The 19,677-nt window shown below is 40.8% G+C and overlaps 1 protein-coding gene across 8 annotated transcripts in view; it reads right to left on the reverse strand.

Annotated features, from left to right (window-relative positions):
- TANC1 (tetratricopeptide repeat, ankyrin repeat and coiled-coil containing 1) overlaps positions 1 to 19,677 on the reverse strand; it is a 219,008-nt gene that overhangs the window by 188,364 nt on the left and 10,967 nt on the right. For 3 of the 8 annotated variants that reach the window (XM_033112021.1, XM_033112019.1, XM_033112020.1), the window contains exon 2: positions 1,220 to 1,307. The exons of the other annotated variants lie outside the window; for them this stretch is intronic. The gene's annotated coding sequence lies outside the window, so the exon portion shown is untranslated. The remainder of the gene's footprint in view (positions 1 to 1,219; positions 1,308 to 19,677) is intronic. 8 annotated transcript variants of the gene reach the window in all.

Consider the following 19,677-nt stretch of genomic DNA (forward strand, 5'->3'; position numbering starts at 1 on the left):
TATATATAGTTTATAGCATTCTGCTAGAAAGAAAGAAAACCTGCAGCAAAATGTTTGCCGTTTGCTGATGGGCTACAAAGGCAGATCGCTGGCAGCATTAGAAAAACAGTTCCTTTTGCTCACTGCCACCTCCTGCCCATATTCATGCACCTAACTCCAGTAGCAGGTTGCTGACTTCAGACTTAATGAGCAGCCGGAAGGAGGGCAGTTCAGGTGGAAGATGACAAAGGGAGTACAGGCTACGCCCCTTCTCTGCACTGTCCATACTTCCAGCCCTTCCTCCCACTGTGGGTCCCAATATGGGAAGAATCTTCTACTGACACGACTGTCTGAAGATGGTAGATACCCCCACATTGGGCCCTTATGCTTCTCTGGAGCCCCCAACCCCCTTCTGAGCCCTTGACTCCCCAGGTCAGTGTTACTTGGACCTTCCACCAGTTCCATCACAGCTCATGCCCAATCTGGTCACAATAGGACTGTCCTTGCATCTGACATCTCATCCCTGTGGCCCAGCTGCTCACCCATCCTCCACCCTCCTCTCCTCATCCAGCACTTTGCCTCTTCGGTCCTCCCTGTACCAACAAACCACTCCCTCTCCCTCTTCACCACAGCCTCTGGACATTTCTTTCCATTTAAATTCCCTAGGGATTCCTGGTAAAGGCTTTGGAGTCAAGAGGTTCTGGTGAAGCCCAGTCTCCACCATTTTCTGGATGCATTACCTTCGGCACGTTGCCAAATCTCTTCAAACCTGAGATTCCTCATCAGTACAACAGGGTTTACCTATCTCTGAAAGTGAGCATTAAATGAAAAGTACACATAAAGTATTTAGCAAAATCCCCACCATATATTCATATATTTAATAAGTGTCCATTTTTTACCAGGAAAAGTTTTCGTAAATGGTAGCAACTATCATTTTCCCCCTCCATCCCCGTTTTATTTTTTATTGTGGTAAAATACATACAACATTAAATTTACCATTTCAGCCATTTTTAAGTGTACACTTCAGTGGTATTAAATATATTCACATTGTTGTACAACCATCACCCCCATGTAGCTCCAGAACTTTCCCAAATCCATTAAACACTAATTTCCCATTCTCTCTAGCCCCCTTGGACAGGGCCTCTTTCCACTGGGAGGTGTTGGCTGAGGCCACTTCTCTTCCAACCTCATGTAAAAATTCATCCTTCTTTGAGATTCAAAATTCTCAGTTGTCACCTACCTATTTTTGGTAACTTCTCCTCACTCACCAATAAAAAAAATGGGAAGGGACTTAATTCACAATTTTCTCTTCCGCCAAAGGTCAGCTCCTAAAGAAACAAGAGCACAGATGTGAGGGACCGGGTAGGAGGAGGGGCTTGGACACCCCAAATTAGAATGCCATCATTTAGGAACTATGTGAGCAGTTCCGTAACCTCTCCGAAGGTTGTTTCCTCACCTATACATGGGGATGGTACTGAGTACTACGCACAGAATTGCTGTAGAATTAACAGTTCAAGGCCCTTGGAGCAGTGCCTAGCACACAGCCATTGTAAGTGACCACAGTCACTATCACTGTTACTGCTCTTGAGCCTCTAATCCTTGACTCCTGACTGGGTAGCCGTTCCCAGGGCCACCCCGCAGAGCCAGAGGGCACAGTGTAGTGCTCTTGCTTGACGGACACCACCTCCATCCCTGTAGTGCACAGTCCCCTCACTCCATGAAGGGTGCCCCTCCTTCATTCCCCAGCAGCGTGGACCCCACCATCGATCCTCCCATCACTCTCTCGCCAGCACCTTCCATTCTTGGCAAACTTCTTCTAATGCCACCCCCGTGGGAATCCGTACTACAATTCAGCTTCCCCACAGCCGAACCCCAGGCCCAAAGTCCCCCAAGAGAAGTCAAACCACTCACGGAGATGCCACTGCACTTCACCCAGGAAGGCCCGCCGTATTTTAAAACAAAAGCCCCTCCCCTATTGCCCTCAACAACCATCTCAGACTTTCATCACCATTCTCCTCAGCCCTGCTCTAGCGAATGCCCTTTCCTCCATTTCACCCAGAAAACCAAGCCGGTGAGCTTGATATGCGAACCCCCCAACTTCCTGCCTGGGCTTCTTCCCCACCAACACATCCACACGCGCCTCCCCCGGCTTTCCTCTCCACTGCTATTCCAAATCAACCTTTCCATCTGCCAATCCTATAGCTCCCTCCTGCACTCCACATTTACCCACTTTGTTCCCACACACATCACACTATTTACCCTCCACGCCTCAGCTCTGTCCTGTCCCCCCAGCCCACACCTCCTCGAGATACTCCCTTGAGAGGCAGCGAAGAATCACCTCCTCCAGGAAAGGACCACCTCCTCCCCTCACTCTTCCTCCTCCTCCTCCGACTCCTCTAACCTCTGCACACTTCACTTTGCCATTTCCTCTCACCATGTCTCTCCCTGAGAACAGAGGCTACACGGTCCATTGTGAATCTACTGGCACATAGAGGTGCCAGTAACCATCGAATAAATCAAAAGATGACAACAGCAGTTTTCTGCTCTGAAGGATTTTATTAAATGTTTTATTAAAAACATCACCAATTAAGACTCATAATCAGCTACTTACATATGATGCCATATATTTTCTTCTTCTGATCTGGACTGAGAAACATCCCTCCTCCTCCTGCCTCCCCAGAACAAATACTCCTTTGATGAAAGAAAAAACCAGAAACAAAAATACAGCTTCCTCCTCAACCAAAACAGAAAACCCAAAATAGCAAGACAGTTTATGAAAATTATCCAGCTGCCTCTGGCTTAGGTAGGAAAAAGTGCAGTTCTGAGCTGAAGAGGACAAAGGGAAGTTTACTTTGGATGGTTACTTGGGGAGGCAATGATACTCAAGTACCAAACAAGAAAACTGACCAAAATAATAAGTCTCAGGTGTATTTATAAGGCAAGAGAGGAAGAGGAAGCGGGTAACTCCAGTGGAAATTTCCTTCCTTTGTGTAGTTTTACTTCAGATGTGGCTTCCACACTCATTTCTCAGTACTGACTTATGACGATTTGTTTTATGGGAAGTGATTTCGGAGGGCCCCAGGGAGCTGCAGATGGTACCTCGGGGGCCCATCTGTTTAAGGATGAAAGCTTGGCGCACACCATTACATCACTCTGACCTTCCTCAGCAACTTCCTATCCCACAAAATCGAGATGTTTGCTCTGTCAACAAGATATTTGTGTTTATCCCCAGCCTCCGGCTTTGGTTCCTGATTAGTTTTAAAATCATTATGCACCCAAGCTGAATAGGGCTACTGTTAGCAGCTGTAAGGTCCTCTTCTGGGCAAATCCCCAAGTCTGTGGCCTTCAGGGAGTGATTTCTGTCGTTTCTGCATAATTACACTCTCCTGATTGATGAGCTGATCAGTCCTCCTACACCCCCACCCCCCAAGCTAAAACCTCTTTTTATTTTCCCAGGGGACCAGAGAGGAGGGAAGAAAGGTGTAGGGAGGGAGGCCTTGCACTCCCCCCAAATAAATGCCCCGGCGCTATACATTACAACGTGAGCACTCAGCACTGTCCCCGTCCAGACCCGCCTACCCTTCCCGCCTACCCTTCCGGCCATCTTAAAAGCTGCCTACATTGGTCAATGCCATCGGAGGGACTGGAAACGGGGAGCAGGAAAAGAGCTCCTATTTCCTGGACACTCACAGGCCCCCACTCCCGATGGCCCAGGGCCCCCAAACACAGATTCACTGCAGCCAAGCACGATCACCTCTGAAAGGGCCAACGTAACCTCCGTCCTCTCCAGCTGTTCGTCCTCCTCTATGCTCAACAGGGCACCACCGCAGCCACAACACCAACTCTGAGTGCCTGGTAGGCAGGGCACGGCAACCTTGGCAGAAGTTACATTTTAAATAGGTGTTGGTTTTGTGTTTAGCAGGGAGGGGGCTATGTGTAATGATGTTTGCAACTTACTTTGAAATGCTTTTTAAAATAAGGTGGATAGCTGGGTAGATATGTCACAAAGCAGAAGTCACAAAATCCAAACTGTAGATTCTAGGTAGCGGGTATGAGGGTGTTCCCTGTACATTTCTTTCAACTTTATATTTGAATGTTTTCATACTTAAATGCTGGGGGGGGGGGGGGAATGTTTTTAGTATCTTTTTAAAAAAATTAACTGAATTCCAGACTTTATTTGGATTTCACCAGTTTTTCCACTAATGTCCTTTGTCCATTCCCGGATCCATATCCAGGATCCTATCTCCTTAGTCTCCTCTGATCTGTTACCGTTTTTCATGACCTTGACAATTCTGAGGAATACTGGTCAGGTATTTTGTATTTTGTCCCTGAATTGGGATTTGTCTCAGGTTATGGGTTTTGGTGGGGGGACCCCAGATACAAAGTGCCCTTCTCACCACATTATATTAAGGGTACATGCTAACAGCGTGACTTCCTGATGTCAACCTTGATTATTTGGTTAAGATCGTATGTGTCAGGTTTCTCCCCTGTAAATTTACCTTTACTCCTTTCCATACTCTATCCTTTAGAAGCGAGTCACTCACTCAAGGTGTGGGGGATATTAAGTACCAACTCCTGAAGGAGTAAGTATTTACATAAATTATTTGGAATTCTTCTATAAGGAAGAATTTATACAGGGGCTGGGGGGTGGGGGCAGTAGAGAGTTTGGTAAAAGGGTACGAACTTTCAGTTATAAGATGAATAAGGTCTGAGGTTCTAATGTGTAACGCGGTGACTATTCTAGATGAACAGATTGTACCAGATGACTTCCCTATATAAATTTATGTATATTTATTTTCCACTTTGGGTTATAATGCAGTACTACACTGTTTATTTTGTTGCTTAAATCATTCCAGCTTTGGCTATTAGGAGCTCTCTGAGGTTGGCCCCTGTGTCCTTGTGACATGCCCACATTCTTTGTTTTTTTGAGTACTTCCTTATATTCTTGCAATACGAGATGCTCTAGATCTATAATTACCCATTTCTCCAAGGAGCCCTGGTTACTTTTGTTGGAGAATTGTATTTAGAAACCAAGATCTGGGTATGTTGTTGCTTTTGGGGTGTCACTGCTTCCAAGCCTTCTCAGTGGACAGATCTAGGAAATGTATATATGTACTAACCACTAACCGGTGTATGCACACACATCTGTAACGATTTCTGTATCAATATTAAGCTAACTTAAATTCATACTGATGTTTCCGCCTCTAATCCAGTACCACATCGTTCACTGTAGCCTTCTGCCTTAGCTTACCTGTGACTTCTCTCTCCACCAGTGGGAAATCCAGCTCCCACCATCCACTATCCATGTACTTATTTGTTTGACTCCTGAATACATGTCGTTTCAGAATTGTTAACGTGTACTCCCATGAGAAACAACTTTACCAACCAGCATACAGTGTAATTATACAGTTCCTTTTGTCTTTAGCCTTACAGTTACTGGTCAAAACACCATTTTCCAAAGTTACTTAGGTTGTGGCCTTTGGTCCTCACCCCCTTCAGTGAGGTTGTGTCATACTTGCTAAATCAGGTAGATTGTTTTGCCACAGTGTGCATTCACCTAGGACACACACCTACACCCACACCCCTCTCTGGTTTTTGTGTTTAATTTGTGTACAGTTCTTGCATAAATTTCTTTTTTTCTTTTCCAGCTTTACTGAAGTATAACTGATGAATAAAATTATAAGATATATATAGTGCACAATGTGATAGATAATGTATATACATTGTGAAAGGATTCCCTTTGAGTTGATAACAAATCCATCATCTTATACATTTACTTTTTTTCTTTTTATTTTTTTGAACACATTTAAATTCTACTCTCTGAGCAAATTTGAATTGTACAATAAAGTGTTATCAACAACAGTCACCATGTTACACATTAGAACCTCAGACTTTATTTATCTTATAACTGAAAGTTTGTACCCTTTTACCAAACTCTATTTCCCCCACCCCCCAGCCCCTGTCAACCACTTTTCTACTCTGTTTCTATGAGTTAAACTTCTGTTTTCTTTTTCATGATTCTACATATAAGGGATACCATGTAGTGTGTTTCTCTGTATGACTTATTTCACTTAGCAGAATGTCTTCTGGGTTCATCCATGTTGTTGCAAATGACAGGATTTCCTTCTTTTTTAAGGCTAAAGATTATTCTCCTTTTAAAATATATACCACATTTTCTTTACCCATTAATCTACTAATGGACATTTAGGTTGTCTGCATAAATTCTTGAGTGCCTATTTTATCTAAATAAATAGGCTGTTTAAATACCTAATATCACTTTCTATTGGTGTACATGTTTTATTTTATCCTTAATCCTTTAATATCTATTTCTGAGTGTACCCCACCATACCTAGAACAGTCCCAGACCACAGGGATTACTCAGATACTCCTAAAATTAACAGATTCTACAAATTTATTTTTTGAAACTACGTTAAGTTGATTTTAACAGTTTAATTGCTGGAGGTCCTTCAATAAAACTATAGGAGGAAAATGTTCAGTGCAATGTTATTTAAAATTCAATAATAAGTAGTTTAAAATTATGGTAAACCTATAGCCTGGAATATGAATTACTTGCAATCATTAGAAATCAATTGTAAAACACATACTAATATGAGTAAAACACACCATAGGTGTGTGTATGCAAAAACAGCAAACTATACAATAAAAAGTACAGTATATCATATCATTTTAACATATATAATCCACATGTATGTCTACGAAAAGTGAACATTGAAAGAAGGACATACACCAAAAAAATTATTTCTGAAGTTCCTTTTTGTCTTATTTTTTAATGAAAATTAAAGGAGAGAAGACTGTTTGTTGTGTGGATAACTTTACATAGTATTCTTCTAAGACAGACGGTGTTGGACCAGGCAAAGAGGAAGAAATAAAATCAGCAGGTGTGTCCCAAGCTCTGTGTCACATCCAAGTAAAAGATGCAAAGAAGTATGAGCAAAAGGCATGGCTGGCGGATGGATGCCCTCAGGTCAGCTATAATCTGAGACTAACATATAAAAGGCAAGGACAGTGGTGCCTGTGCTAATACGTTTACTACAGAAAGACGTACAAGAGTGGAACTGAGAGCTGTCTGGAAAGCAGCTTGAGAAATGTGGGGCATGCACAGAGCCTTAAAAGACTGGAAAGATTTAAATGGGGAGGAGAGGGAGCAGGGAGACGCGAGTCAGTGGAGACAGGTACTATTAGTAAGTCCATCCAGGCACCTGGAAGTCTTCTCATTATCCCGTTCTACAAAAACCCAAGGAAGATCTTAAGCAATGACAGCCATATGCGCTTCAGTTGAAAGTGCCCGGACCTCTCGCAGTCCGTCCTCTGGCAAAGCTCTTGGGTGTGGGGGGGTGGGGGGGAGCAGAATTACCTAATAGGATCTGGTTAGCCTCTAGCAGATTTGATAACACTCAAGTGGCTGATAACAGGAGCCTGGGTTTTCAAAGATTAACATTTTTACATTGCAATTTACACTCCATCCCTAGAAAAGTGCTTTTTAAAAGAGAGTAACATAAAGAAACATATGGTAATCATCCATTACACTGAAAAGTTCAATGGTGATGATGACTAACTCTCAGCTTGTCATAACTTTCAAAGTACAACACTGTGGCCACTAGCCAGCCACCTCCAGACCAGATCCCACACGGGTATAAATACAGAGAGAGCTATAGGACACCCTCGTACAAACACAATGGCAACACACTCAGGGAATCCCCGTCTCAACTGTAAGAGCTCAGGAGGAACTAGTATTTGCTGAACATTTCACTAGACAAGGCAGCAGGAGCTTTACACACATTATCTTTTAATAATCACAACCAGCAAGGCGAGGAAGGATTAGCCCCATAAATGGCCACAGAGTTCCTAAATGGCAAAACTTAAACTCACACTTAGCTCTGTCCAGCTTCAAGCCTGTCATCTTTCTACTTAGAGTGGTGTCATATGTCTCAACAAACTCAAAAGCAGACTTAAACATATCTTCAGTATCCCTTCTAAAACAGAAAGATATTGATCAGTTTCTTCTCAAAACAGTTCTTTTACAATACAGTTCATATATGATGCCAAGAATTCAATTTAAAAAGATAAAAGCATATGCTCCAGCCCCAACGCAATAAAGTTAACCACTTAGGATGTAGCAAAATAATATTGCAAAGCCCACAAATAAACTTGATTACAAGTTGTAAGGTTTTTAAATGACTGCAAATGTAAAATATAAAAAGCTCAACTTTTTTGAAATATGAAGATCTCAAATTGAGACATGAACATCAAGATTGATTTTTTTCATTCTCAATGAGGACTATTCTAAATATATGTATTCTAAAATAGATTACCCTCTTCTTCTCTATATCCTTCTCCTCCTCTTCTACTCATTCTCCCCTCCCCACAAAAAGAGGTTCTGCTTCTACCATTAATCGCAGAACAATTATATTCTGTGACCTATAAACCGTGAAATAAGCAAGGTTGGGACCCATTAATACTTTAATCACTCTTGCCCCGAGATTCAAACCCCCCTGGAAAGTTAAAACTAGATATGTCAAGTGCACTACAGTGACTTTGCCCAAACCACCTGAAGAGTTTTTCATATGAAAATGACTTCATTCCTTAAACACTCTTCAAATGATTTACAGTGATATTGTCAAATCCACACTGTAGATGTTTGTAGTGTCAATGCCAAAACTTAGCATATTCACTCACACTAGAGACGCTCAAATGTTATTTGCTATGGAGCAAAAGCAATTCAGGATAAAAGTCAAAGTCTTCTCTTTCGGAAAAAAAAAAAAAACCAGAAGAGAACTTTAATAATTAACTTTTTAAAAACTTAAGACGAAAGTTTAAGGGTTGAAATTTGGAGGTGGAGAGAAAGGAAATGCCTCTCTTTTTATTTTTTTAAGAGTAGAGGAAGATGTTCTGTGTTTCTTTTCCTTTCTAATATGGATTATAAAATATATAACTAATGAAAAAAGCGTATACAAGTAATTTTGTAAATAGGAAAAATCGTTCAATCCTGTCACCCAAAGAGCTTTCAGACCTTCCTTCGATGTATGCAAATACATTTAACGGGGCCTCGCTTAGCACCTGCACATAGGAGACCCCTAAATGTGCCAAGCAATTACTTAATCCATACTTAGAAAGGGGGGAAGCAGAAATGTGATGACAGCATACGTACCGCTCTGTACCCTGCTGTTATTTGTCAGCTTCCCAGTACATAGACAACATCTTTCCACCTGACTCCGCTCCGCGCCCTCTCGCCCTGTGTAAAGCTCCTCATTATTCCACTGTATGGGTGACAAAGTTTTTCACCAAGCTCCTTTTGAGGGAAATATTTGGCTTTCCCACATTTTTGCTACTAAGCGGGACTTCAGTGAATATTCATGGAATGTAACTTTATGTGTTTGTATAATTATGTCCTTAGCAGAAATTTCTAGAACTGGAATTTCCGGATCAAAGAGTTGGCATGTTTTAAATTAGCACACTGACTAAGGGTTGGCTTCCAGAAGATTTGTCCCCATTTATTTACCCAACACTGTATGAGAGTATTCATTTTCCCATCACCCTTACCAACACTGGTGTTAATTGTTCTTTTCCATCAAACCATCAGGAAAAAGAGTTATATTAGTATTTAGTGAGCCCCTACCATATGCCAGGTGCCATCTTAAAAACTTTATGTGTTTTCGGATTGCCCTGTGGAGGTTAGGTGCCCACATACACTTTAGACCTATTTAAATGATGAGAAACGAACACCCAGAGAAGTTAAGTATTTTGCCCAAAGTCATACAACTTGTCATTGTCAAAGACGCTGCTGGGGTGTGAAACCAGTTCACCCATCACCAGATTCTACATCCACTGGAACAATTAAATTTCATGAAAATGTCAAAATCCTATTTACTGACTCTAAATGAAACCCAGCCATCTCTTTCACCAGCAAAACCTACTGAAAATTCTGATTTCAAGAATAGTGGAAAACTGAATTCAAGATTGAGTTCAGCCTCTTACGGGTAGCTGCTGTGTGACTTTGGGAACTGCTTAAGCTGGATCTCTTTCCTTGGCTGAAAAAAGCCCCTATCTACCATCTCGACCTTAAAATGCTTTTGTAAAGCCCAAAAGGAACACCCATGCCTTCAAAATTACTTGCTGAGCCATTTCCTTGTGCCCTGCAGTCTGGTGACAAAGAGGCCACCCTGCCCCAACGGTCTAGTGAGAGATGAACATCAACCCGAAGAATCAAACAGCTGTAATAGAGAGCACAGGAACACGAGTGATTCAAAGGGGCCACGGGTAAGGGAATGACGGTGTTCGACGAAATTGCCGCTATTCAAAAAGACAGGAAAAACAACTACACAACACCTGGGAAAATGCACGGAATCGTGTTAAATAGAAAAGGCTCTAAGTAAATATATATTTTAGTTACAATTCTGTTTTGTACCAGGGCATATGCAAATAGAAAGTAACAAGATCATGAATGTTGTATTAAATAATATCCTTCTTTTCTCTCCTTTCCAAACTGTACAAACCATCATTTAACATTTATAATTCTTAAAATATTTTAATTGCTGAAAGCACAGCACAGATGGAAGTGATTAATTCTGACTGAAATAATGTATGTGAAAGTGGGAAACTCTAAATCTCCCCCCCCATGAATGGTATTATTGTCAGAACATGAAATAATCTAGCATTCTGCATAATTGCATTACAGTGCAGTAGCAGGAGTTATTTTTACACTATGCTGCTTGGTTTCCGGCTCACCTGATAATGTACAACGTTAGGCATTTCTCTACAGTATTTTCTTTTTTTTTTTTAAAGACATACGTGCATGTGAAAAACGGCCAAACAGCACAAAAGGGTCTGCATACAAGACTAACATACATACAAGACTGTCATCTACCCGCTAGGTACTGTTCAGAGGCAATCACCATAAGTAGTTTCTTATCTATGATTCCAAAGATACTCTATGCATATGTTTTTCATTTAATAATATTCTTGGAAGGTTTTTCCTTAAGAGCACATATAAACCTACCTCATTCTTTTAACAGCGGCCGATCACTCTACTGTGTGAACGCACCGTTTATTTAATCAGAGTGTGTGCTATAATATAAAAATGTCTGACAATGTTATTAACACTATTTCTATAATTATTTTTCCTTACATTTTGATTTTCCAACCTAGCAAATGTTACATCGTTGTAAGTTCTTCAGCAAGGCCCACCAGTGCCTTCACAGATACCAGGCTCTCTTGGCTCATTTGCCAGTACGCCCTGCTTCCAGCCAAACCCAAGCTGGGTATTATTCTCCTAAATACTCAATCCATTGCTCACGCTGTTGCTTTGGCTGCAACCCAACCCACCTTCCTTTTCTTGGTGAATTCTTACTCAAACCTTCAAGAGAGGGTTTAGGTATAACCTTCTGGAAGGAAAGGATCTCAGGGCAGAGGAAATGCTCCTGTGCTCAGCTCCTGTCACAGCCTAGGTACTTGGCACTTTACCTCCTCGTGATGAAATTGTATGCGTCAGCCCTGACCACCAGATTTTTAAGTTCCTCCAGGACAGAGAGTACATCTTACTAATCTTTGTGACTGTCAGAATTTAGTCCAAAGTCTGGCACACAAAATACATTTAATACCCATTGAATACATCTAACTAAAATGAATCAGGACACTTCTGAACACCTATTAGGTGTCAAGCCCTACTTCAGATGTACTGGACAAACTTTATCTCTTACTGAGTACAATGATCCCCATTTTGCAGATGAAGAAACCGAGCCCTGGAGCATTAAGGAAGGGAGAGCTGAAAATCTGAAACCAAGTCTACTTTACTCCAGAATCACTACTCGTTCCATTACGCTGTTCACCTACACGTTTTGATGCTGAAAGTTAAGCGAAGAGGTCACGTACACAGGTCCTGAAGGATAGGACATCACAATGATCGTGGATAATCTAAGGGCACTGATTGTCTTCCCCCCAAAAAAGGCAGTCACAAGCAACCTAGAACGTAGGACTAAAATGGCAGAAAACAACAACAAAAAAAGAGGTCATGAACATGAAATTCTTGTCTATAGCATCCACAAATACGCACTTAGTATACCCAGGCAGAGTCTTCCAGGAGCCACTCAAAATAAAAAAAGAACAAAGTAGTCTGAAGTACCTGCAATATTCCTGCTTCATTCCATCAACCTGCTCTTTCTCTGAGCACTGTTGGTTACATCCAAAGTTTCTTTCCCCACTCCCCAACTCTATAATCCCCAGACCACTCACTAAAGCTGAACTTTGGCCAGCACCCTTAAAGGAATTCAAAGTTGACCAATTCTGCACAGACATGGCCACCCAGAAAACACCTATCAGTGGGCAAGGGGCGGGACAGAAGGGTTGCAAGGCAGTAGTAGGTAGAGGATCCTGTTTACCTGCTATGAGACCTGGGGCGGGACATGAACCCTCATGTGCAAACTGGGTACAGTGAGGAAGAATGCCTGCTTCCTCTTAAGGCCCTTAAGAGAATGAAATTAGATAATTTAAGAAAAGGCACTGGCACAGAGTCTGGCACTAAGTAAGGGCTCAAATGGTTTTTCTGCACTGACTGAACAAACCTACCAAAGAGCAAGCCGACCTCCTCCTGCCCCCCTCCACCAGGACAGGTTGCTGGGAAGCCCTGTGATTGACAAAGGAAGTAGAGATGGCACTTCGCAAAGGAGGGAAAACAAGAGGAAGCCGCCCTTCCCTCCCACACGTGAGAAAAATGAACTGATCAGCAGCATGCAGTTAATGAACCCAAACCTTGTTCACCACTAGGAGAGACAAAGAAGCAAAAAATATCCCCAGGGTAACCAGGCACCGACAAAAAGGACACACAGGCTGAAAACAAACACTATCACCCCCCCAAAAAAACAAAACAAAACACCTTTGTTTGCTATTATCAGCCGCAACCAAATAAGAATGCCTCCTAATTGTGGAGGAAAAGCAGAATGAGATAGGGAACGGTTATAAATAGAAGCACTGCACAGTCTGCCCTAACCCACTGCCGACTGGAGGTAAGTAGGCACTAAACTGGTTGAATGAAGAACATTTCCAGGCCTCACCCTCCCTCCCAAGATTAAGGGAGGATGGCTAGGTTCAGGTCTATGGGTTTTGACTTTATGTCACTCTATTCCCAAAACAACCCACCTTCCAAAGTCACAGAAAACAAGCTCGGGGAGACGGGGTAACCCGCCCATGTCACACAGAGACTGAGGGATTGAGTTGGGAACTGGACCCAGTCTGTCTGGCTTTAAAGCCTCCACTCACCCAAGAAAGACACAACTTGTGTGTGCGCACGTGCGGGGCGGGGTCGGGGGGGAGGGTTAAATGGGTGAAATGGGTCAAAAGTCAAAAAGTACAAATTTCCGGTTATAAAATAAATAAGTCCTGGGAATGTAATGTACAACATGGTGACTATGGTTAACAATAGTGTATTGTGTACTTGAAAGTTGCTTAGAAAGCAAATCTTACAAGTTCTCATCACAAGGTAAAAAACATTTATAACCGTGTGGTGATGGATGTTAACTAGACTTAGTGTGGTGACCACTTGGCAGTATATACAAATATCGAATCATTATCTTGTACACCTGAAACTAATATAATGTTACATGCAATTATATCTCAATTTTAAAAAGACACAATTGACCGAGAGGAAGGAGAGAGGGACCTAGGCTGGAGTCAATGACTAATAACAAGCAAATGGTCTAATAACTGCTTGGTCGATCGGGTTGAAAACCCAGATTTCAAAGAGTTGAGTACTTTTCAGTATATATTGTATATATTGCAAAACGATTACCATAGTTAGGGTATAACCATCCATCATCATCCCATCACACAATGACCACTTGTGTGCATGTGGTGATAACATTTAAGTTCTACTTTCTTAACTTTCAAAAATATAACGTAGTATTGCTAATTAGAGTCACCATGTTGTAGATTAGATCCCCATACAGTGACTTTTAATCTGTGATAACCTAGGCCATTTCTGGGTAAAACCAAGAACCAGGGCATTACTCCCCACTCTCCATATCCTAGGTTCCCTCTTTCAATCTCTTTTTCATAAACAAGAAAAATACTCAGAGTCTCATTTCACTAGAAACCTCTTGCCAAAGTTCCACTTAAAATATAAAAACAAACCTAATTTTTAAGACTTCCTACTTTGGAGCGTTAATCCAAATAACTAAAAAGCATCCTTGGCAGAATTAAATATGAATGTACATAAATTCCTAAAAAACAAGCAGTTTTCTTAGATGTTACTTTTCACCAGAGGTCAACATCATATTGTGTAAGAAGCTATCCAAAGCTCCCTGAAAGAAGTGAAATTAAAAGACAGCCTAAGCCATTCAGAGCCACACATTCCCAAAAGCATGAGCCTTTTATAACCTACCTCGCTCAACCCAGGATCTTGATATAAATGCAGATTGCCAAACCCCACTACACCAGCTCCTATGGGCAGGGCCTGCAAATGTGCGTTCAAAGTGCCCCAGGTAATTCCGATGTGCAATAAATACCATTTAGGACTAGGGGCTACAGGGCTAGGGGCTAGTTAACCATCCCCTCCTACAGAAGTTCTACCCCACACCTACCCAGACGACTTCAAGGAGTTTTTACAGGGAAGCTGGAATGTCGCTCCAAGAACCAAATTTCCAAGTGCCTACTGGGCATTTCCCACTGGGTATCCCAGGGGGTCCCTAACCTTGCCTCTCCCCTCCTGAAAGAGTTCTCAGTTACTTGTGTCATTCATCAGTTACTTGTCCACACCTTGCTGCCCCACCTGGAAACAACCATTGCTCTCTACCTCCAGTCAGCTGTCATGTACAGTAAGTCCTCACTTAACATCGTCTAAAGGTTCTGCAAGGTTAAGCGAAACAATGTATAACGTTAAGCGAAACAATGTATAACGTTAAGCGAAACAATGTATAAGGAAACCAGTTTTACCACAGGCTAATTGATATAAACAAGAGTTAACTTTCTAGAGCATCTCATTGCATCACATCAATGTTATAATGAAACGACCTTGAACAAAACAATGTGATTCGAGGACCTGCTGTATTCCTTTCTGTTCTGGAAGAAGCTCCCATTCCACCTCAAAAATCATCTCCCATGCACAGCTTTCCTTGGGTTCTCCCTCTCTCTGTTCTAAAAGCACAGGACTGTCAACCTGAGTTCAAATCTTGGGTGACCCAGGTGACTGTGAGCCCATTTCCTTCTCTGCAACATGAGGATGATGACAATACCACTCTATGAAAAGTTTTTTTTTGCTTAGTTCACATGAGCTAATGCACACCAAATGCACAACAAAAGGTATTCAACTAACATTCGTTCCCTTCCTCCCACTACCTCAGGCTCAAACATCATCTCTCACCTGACCTACTTCAAAAGCCTCATAGCAGAGAGCCCTGCCGCCCATCTGTCCCCACGCCAATCTCTCCACACCACCACTGCCAATGCTTTTCTCCAGCACACAGCTCTGATTACATCATCTCCCTGCTTTAAAACCTTTGACAGCTATCATTTGCTTTACAGGATCAAATCCATACTTTTTAGCCTGCCATGCAAGTCCTTTTGCAATCTGGCTCTCTCCTCCCTGCCACTGTACCCAAATGCCAAGCACCATCTGTTCTAGTAACAACACCCCAAACATGACTTGTGTTTTCATGCCTCCCAGCCTCTGCTCATGGTGCTCCCTTCACAGAAAGCCCCTCACCGTCTTCCCCACGTGGCAAAGGGCTCCTCCCTGAAGCTCCCCCCAACCCCCCTCAGTCCCTCTCCATCCTCCTCCCCTTCCTCTCCTCTCCTCTCCTGCCACACATGTGTCTCTCTAACATGTGTACTATGCATACACTTGTCTCCTCAGACTGAGACACAGAGCTGGCCTCAAACTCAGAAGAGCACAATGACAGCCCTCAAGAAATATTTGTTGGAAAAATTAATGCAAGACTTCCACCACCCTTTGACAAATGAAAACAGTTTCTAATTTGTCAAACAGTTAACACCTTCATGGTAACTTTTTACTTCTAAAACTCATAAGGATATAATATTCGTTGAGGTAGCTAAGACTGCTGCTCTTAATGAAGGAAGCAAAACAAGCCCTTTGAAGGTGAAATGTCTTTAACACTTCCAGCGGAATTTTCAGAATGCAATCACTATCCCTCTAGAAACGGTATCGCCTCATTTTTCCATGACTGGAGGGAGAAATCACACACCTTGCTTCCTCCTGATTTGACTTCTGATAGGTGGAGCTGGACAGTTTAAGAAGAGGTCCCTCTTGGGTAAACAAAACATTTCAGAAAGGAAGGGATAAACAAACTGTTGCTCAATGGAAGGGAAAAAGTGTAAAAATCTCAAGTGCAGCTGAACGCAAGTTCATTCTCAGAGAATAGGTACTACGCGGACAGAGTAGTGTAAACCCTTGTCTCCTTGAGCATTTTTCTGGTACAAGCCAAAGGTCCCAACATTTGGGGACAACTGATAGAGGGGAACACTTCTTGTTTACCTGTAAATGCCAAGGCCAGGCCCATAAATGTCTATATAAGCAGCCTCCAAATGGTTCCGTGACTTCTCCTGTTCAAAACTCAGGATATATTCATTCTCCCTTTGCGTGAGTCTTGAACAGGGAGGGCACAAAGCCCGTAGGGAGAATACACCCCTCTCCCTCCACTGTGAGGATGGGAGCCCCCTGTGGGGAAAGCACGGGCTCCTCCCCCGTGTAGGAAGCGGCTGTCCTGGTTGGCGACAGCCCCATTCATAAACAGATACATATGACAAGTGTAGACGACAGACTTACTCCATCCAAATAAAAAAGTTTAATATTCTAAACCACACTCAAACAAAACTCTACTGAAGTCTGTGGAGTCTCATATTCTCACAGACTTATTAAATCAATAGATTACTAAAATAGTGCTTTTCATTAAAACCAGACAGTTTGTTGGCCAATAATAAAATATCCTTTATGCCAATACTAAAATATCCTTTCTTCTCTGATTCCTTTTCCTCTATCAATTACCATCTAAAACTGTCCCACTTGATTTGTTCAAAACACTTCATATAAACATCTAATTGTTTTAGTACAAGCAACTAACTATACAGATTATCTTGGAATCAAGGTATTATCTGGACTTCTGTAACAAGTACCTTAAAATTAGCAGTTTCAAAAATACTCAGAACAAACAAAAACTTCCATTCAACTACTGATCCAGAAAGTTGAGGTTTAAAATACACATATGGTTTAAAGGAGAAGAAAGAGTACCTGTTTTTGCCACCTTTGAGCCAAGCATGGTGTGCAGGGGTTTATATACCTTTATATAAACCTTTAGGTTCTCACCTTCAGTCTTGACAAAAACCCTGTGAAACAGGAATTACTACCCCATGTTACAGACAAAGAAACAGAGGTCAAGGAAACTGCACAGAGTTACACACAAACCCACAGTCCACCTGGCTTCAAAGATCATGCTTTTTTCACTATATTCTATATATTTGTATTTTTAAAAGGGAAGGAGAAAAAAGGAGTGTGTGTATGTATATTTTTAGTGTACTACTCTAGTTACAAAGTAACTGTCCAAGACACCTTATTATTCAAATCAGGCAATTTTTAATGTATGAAACTGTTCTTGTCTGCTAAGGGATTAAAATAAATGTAAGACTGCGCTGTGAAATACCCAGGATAGCTGCCATTCATCACACAAAGCTACTTTATATATACCATGTTATTCTTCATTAAGACTCACAAAATTGCTTTAAGTTTGTTTTTTTCCCAGACATACAACAAGCAATTGGACGGATATCAAGGGGAAAAAATTAAATAGCAAATTAAGTTAGCAAAGTCAGCTATGACAAGAACTTTTATTTACATGTCTGAGTTTCCAAGACAACATACATATGAAATTATCACCCTGAGTCACTTCATAAGTTATATAAATACTCAATCATTATGTTGTACACCTGAAACTAATATCATATTGCATGTCAACTGTAAATGAAAAATTAAAAAAGTTTTTAAAAAGAAAAGAAATTATTACCCTGAGGGTGTACTTAGATTTATGGGTATATTTCAAATTAGCATAAGCATTTATCAGAAAAAATATTCTGCTAAAACTTATCAAATAGAAGTAGAATTAATGCATATTCCTAAATTAATGTGCTTTGAAATAAATCTTTATGGAATAGTGTTCTACCATTACAATTCAGGTACCCTGTCATTCTGAATCAAATTCAACCACTAAAAATGTTTAACACCAAGCCATTTTACCCAAGAGGCATGTGGTTCATAGTCTTAAAATATACTGAAAACGTATATCCATTTAACCAGGCCAACTATTCAAAACACCACCATGTTCCAACCACAAGTGGGATAAATTAAACTTGCATCCCCTTGATATACTAATAAAATTAATTTCCAAACATATGCTAAGCCATTATTTCTTTATACTAAAAAAAAGCTACTTATGAATTGCTAAACTAATGTCTCTTCCAAGTAAGAGGAGAGGGGGGAAAGCATAGTCTAGGACCTATTCTTACCAAAAATATTTAACCTGAATCTAAACATGCCGTTAGATGTAACCTCTAGTTTATAGGAAATACAGGAGGCAAAGGGACAAGGTAAACAACACCACAAAGAAACAAACTCAAAATATGGGACATCCTTTCACTTCTATTCTAAAAGTTGGGGGGGAGGGGGAAAGGGGGTACGGGTGGTGAGAGAGTATTTTTCTACGTTTAAAAAGACTAAAGGGACAAAAACAACAACCTGCAGTGCACTATGTGACCCTTGATTGAATCCTTGCTCCAAAAAACAAAAATGGTGACAAATGACATTTGGGGGACAAGTAGAGATATTAAGAAATTACTGTTAATTTTATTAAAAGTGATAATGAGTAGTGATTTTTTTAAGTCCTTAGTTAGAAATGCATACTGAAATTCGTCAGGTGAAATTAGATGATGGGATTTCCTTTAAAATATTTCAGCAAATTAAACAACCCAACATTGTTCTCAGGCCCGAAGATGTTTTGCAAAAATGTTTCTACAGTTCAGTGCATTTGAGAAATACTAAATACCCTGTTTCCCTTCAAAGACATTCAGAATGAACATTAGAAATAATTGTGCTCAAAAGTCCTGCAATTAAAGGCAAAATTACCTGTTTTACTTTGGTTAGCTTAGATTTTGCTACTTATTTGAATATAGAACTTTTCCTTCATAACATCTATTAATTTCCTGAGAATCAGTTTCCCATGGAATCCATTTTGGGAATTCTTGTTTTATCTACATAGGTCACTCTGAGAGGTAAGGCTCTCTAAGTCCATGTATGCTTCAAGAACTAATAAAAAATTCACAATTGTATCTATTTGTAACTTTTTTATTTTGCATCTATAAATAAATAGATGCTTTATATGTTAACATGTTTTAATTTTAAGTAGGATTCTTTCTATAATATGAAAATACCACTGCAAAATTCCCTCAAGTGCGGTTATATTTTACTTATTCAAATCTATTTTCTTGGAAATCTATAATAGAATAGATTTCAAATTCAACCAAGTTGTCAAACCATACCTATTTTCCACTTTCAAAACTTTGAGATTTTTCAATGGTTTCTCTAACCCTCTCCAAAGACTCCTTGAAATAAGTTACGGACTTCACAGTAACAAAACACAAAACAAAACAAAAACCTGAAATCAAAACTCTTTAATAGTCTTTCAG

The sequence above is a fragment of the Rhinolophus ferrumequinum genome, chromosome 8 (genome assembly GCF_004115265.2).
Source record: "Rhinolophus ferrumequinum isolate MPI-CBG mRhiFer1 chromosome 8, mRhiFer1_v1.p, whole genome shotgun sequence".
NCBI lineage: Eukaryota > Metazoa > Chordata > Mammalia > Chiroptera > Rhinolophidae > Rhinolophus > Rhinolophus ferrumequinum.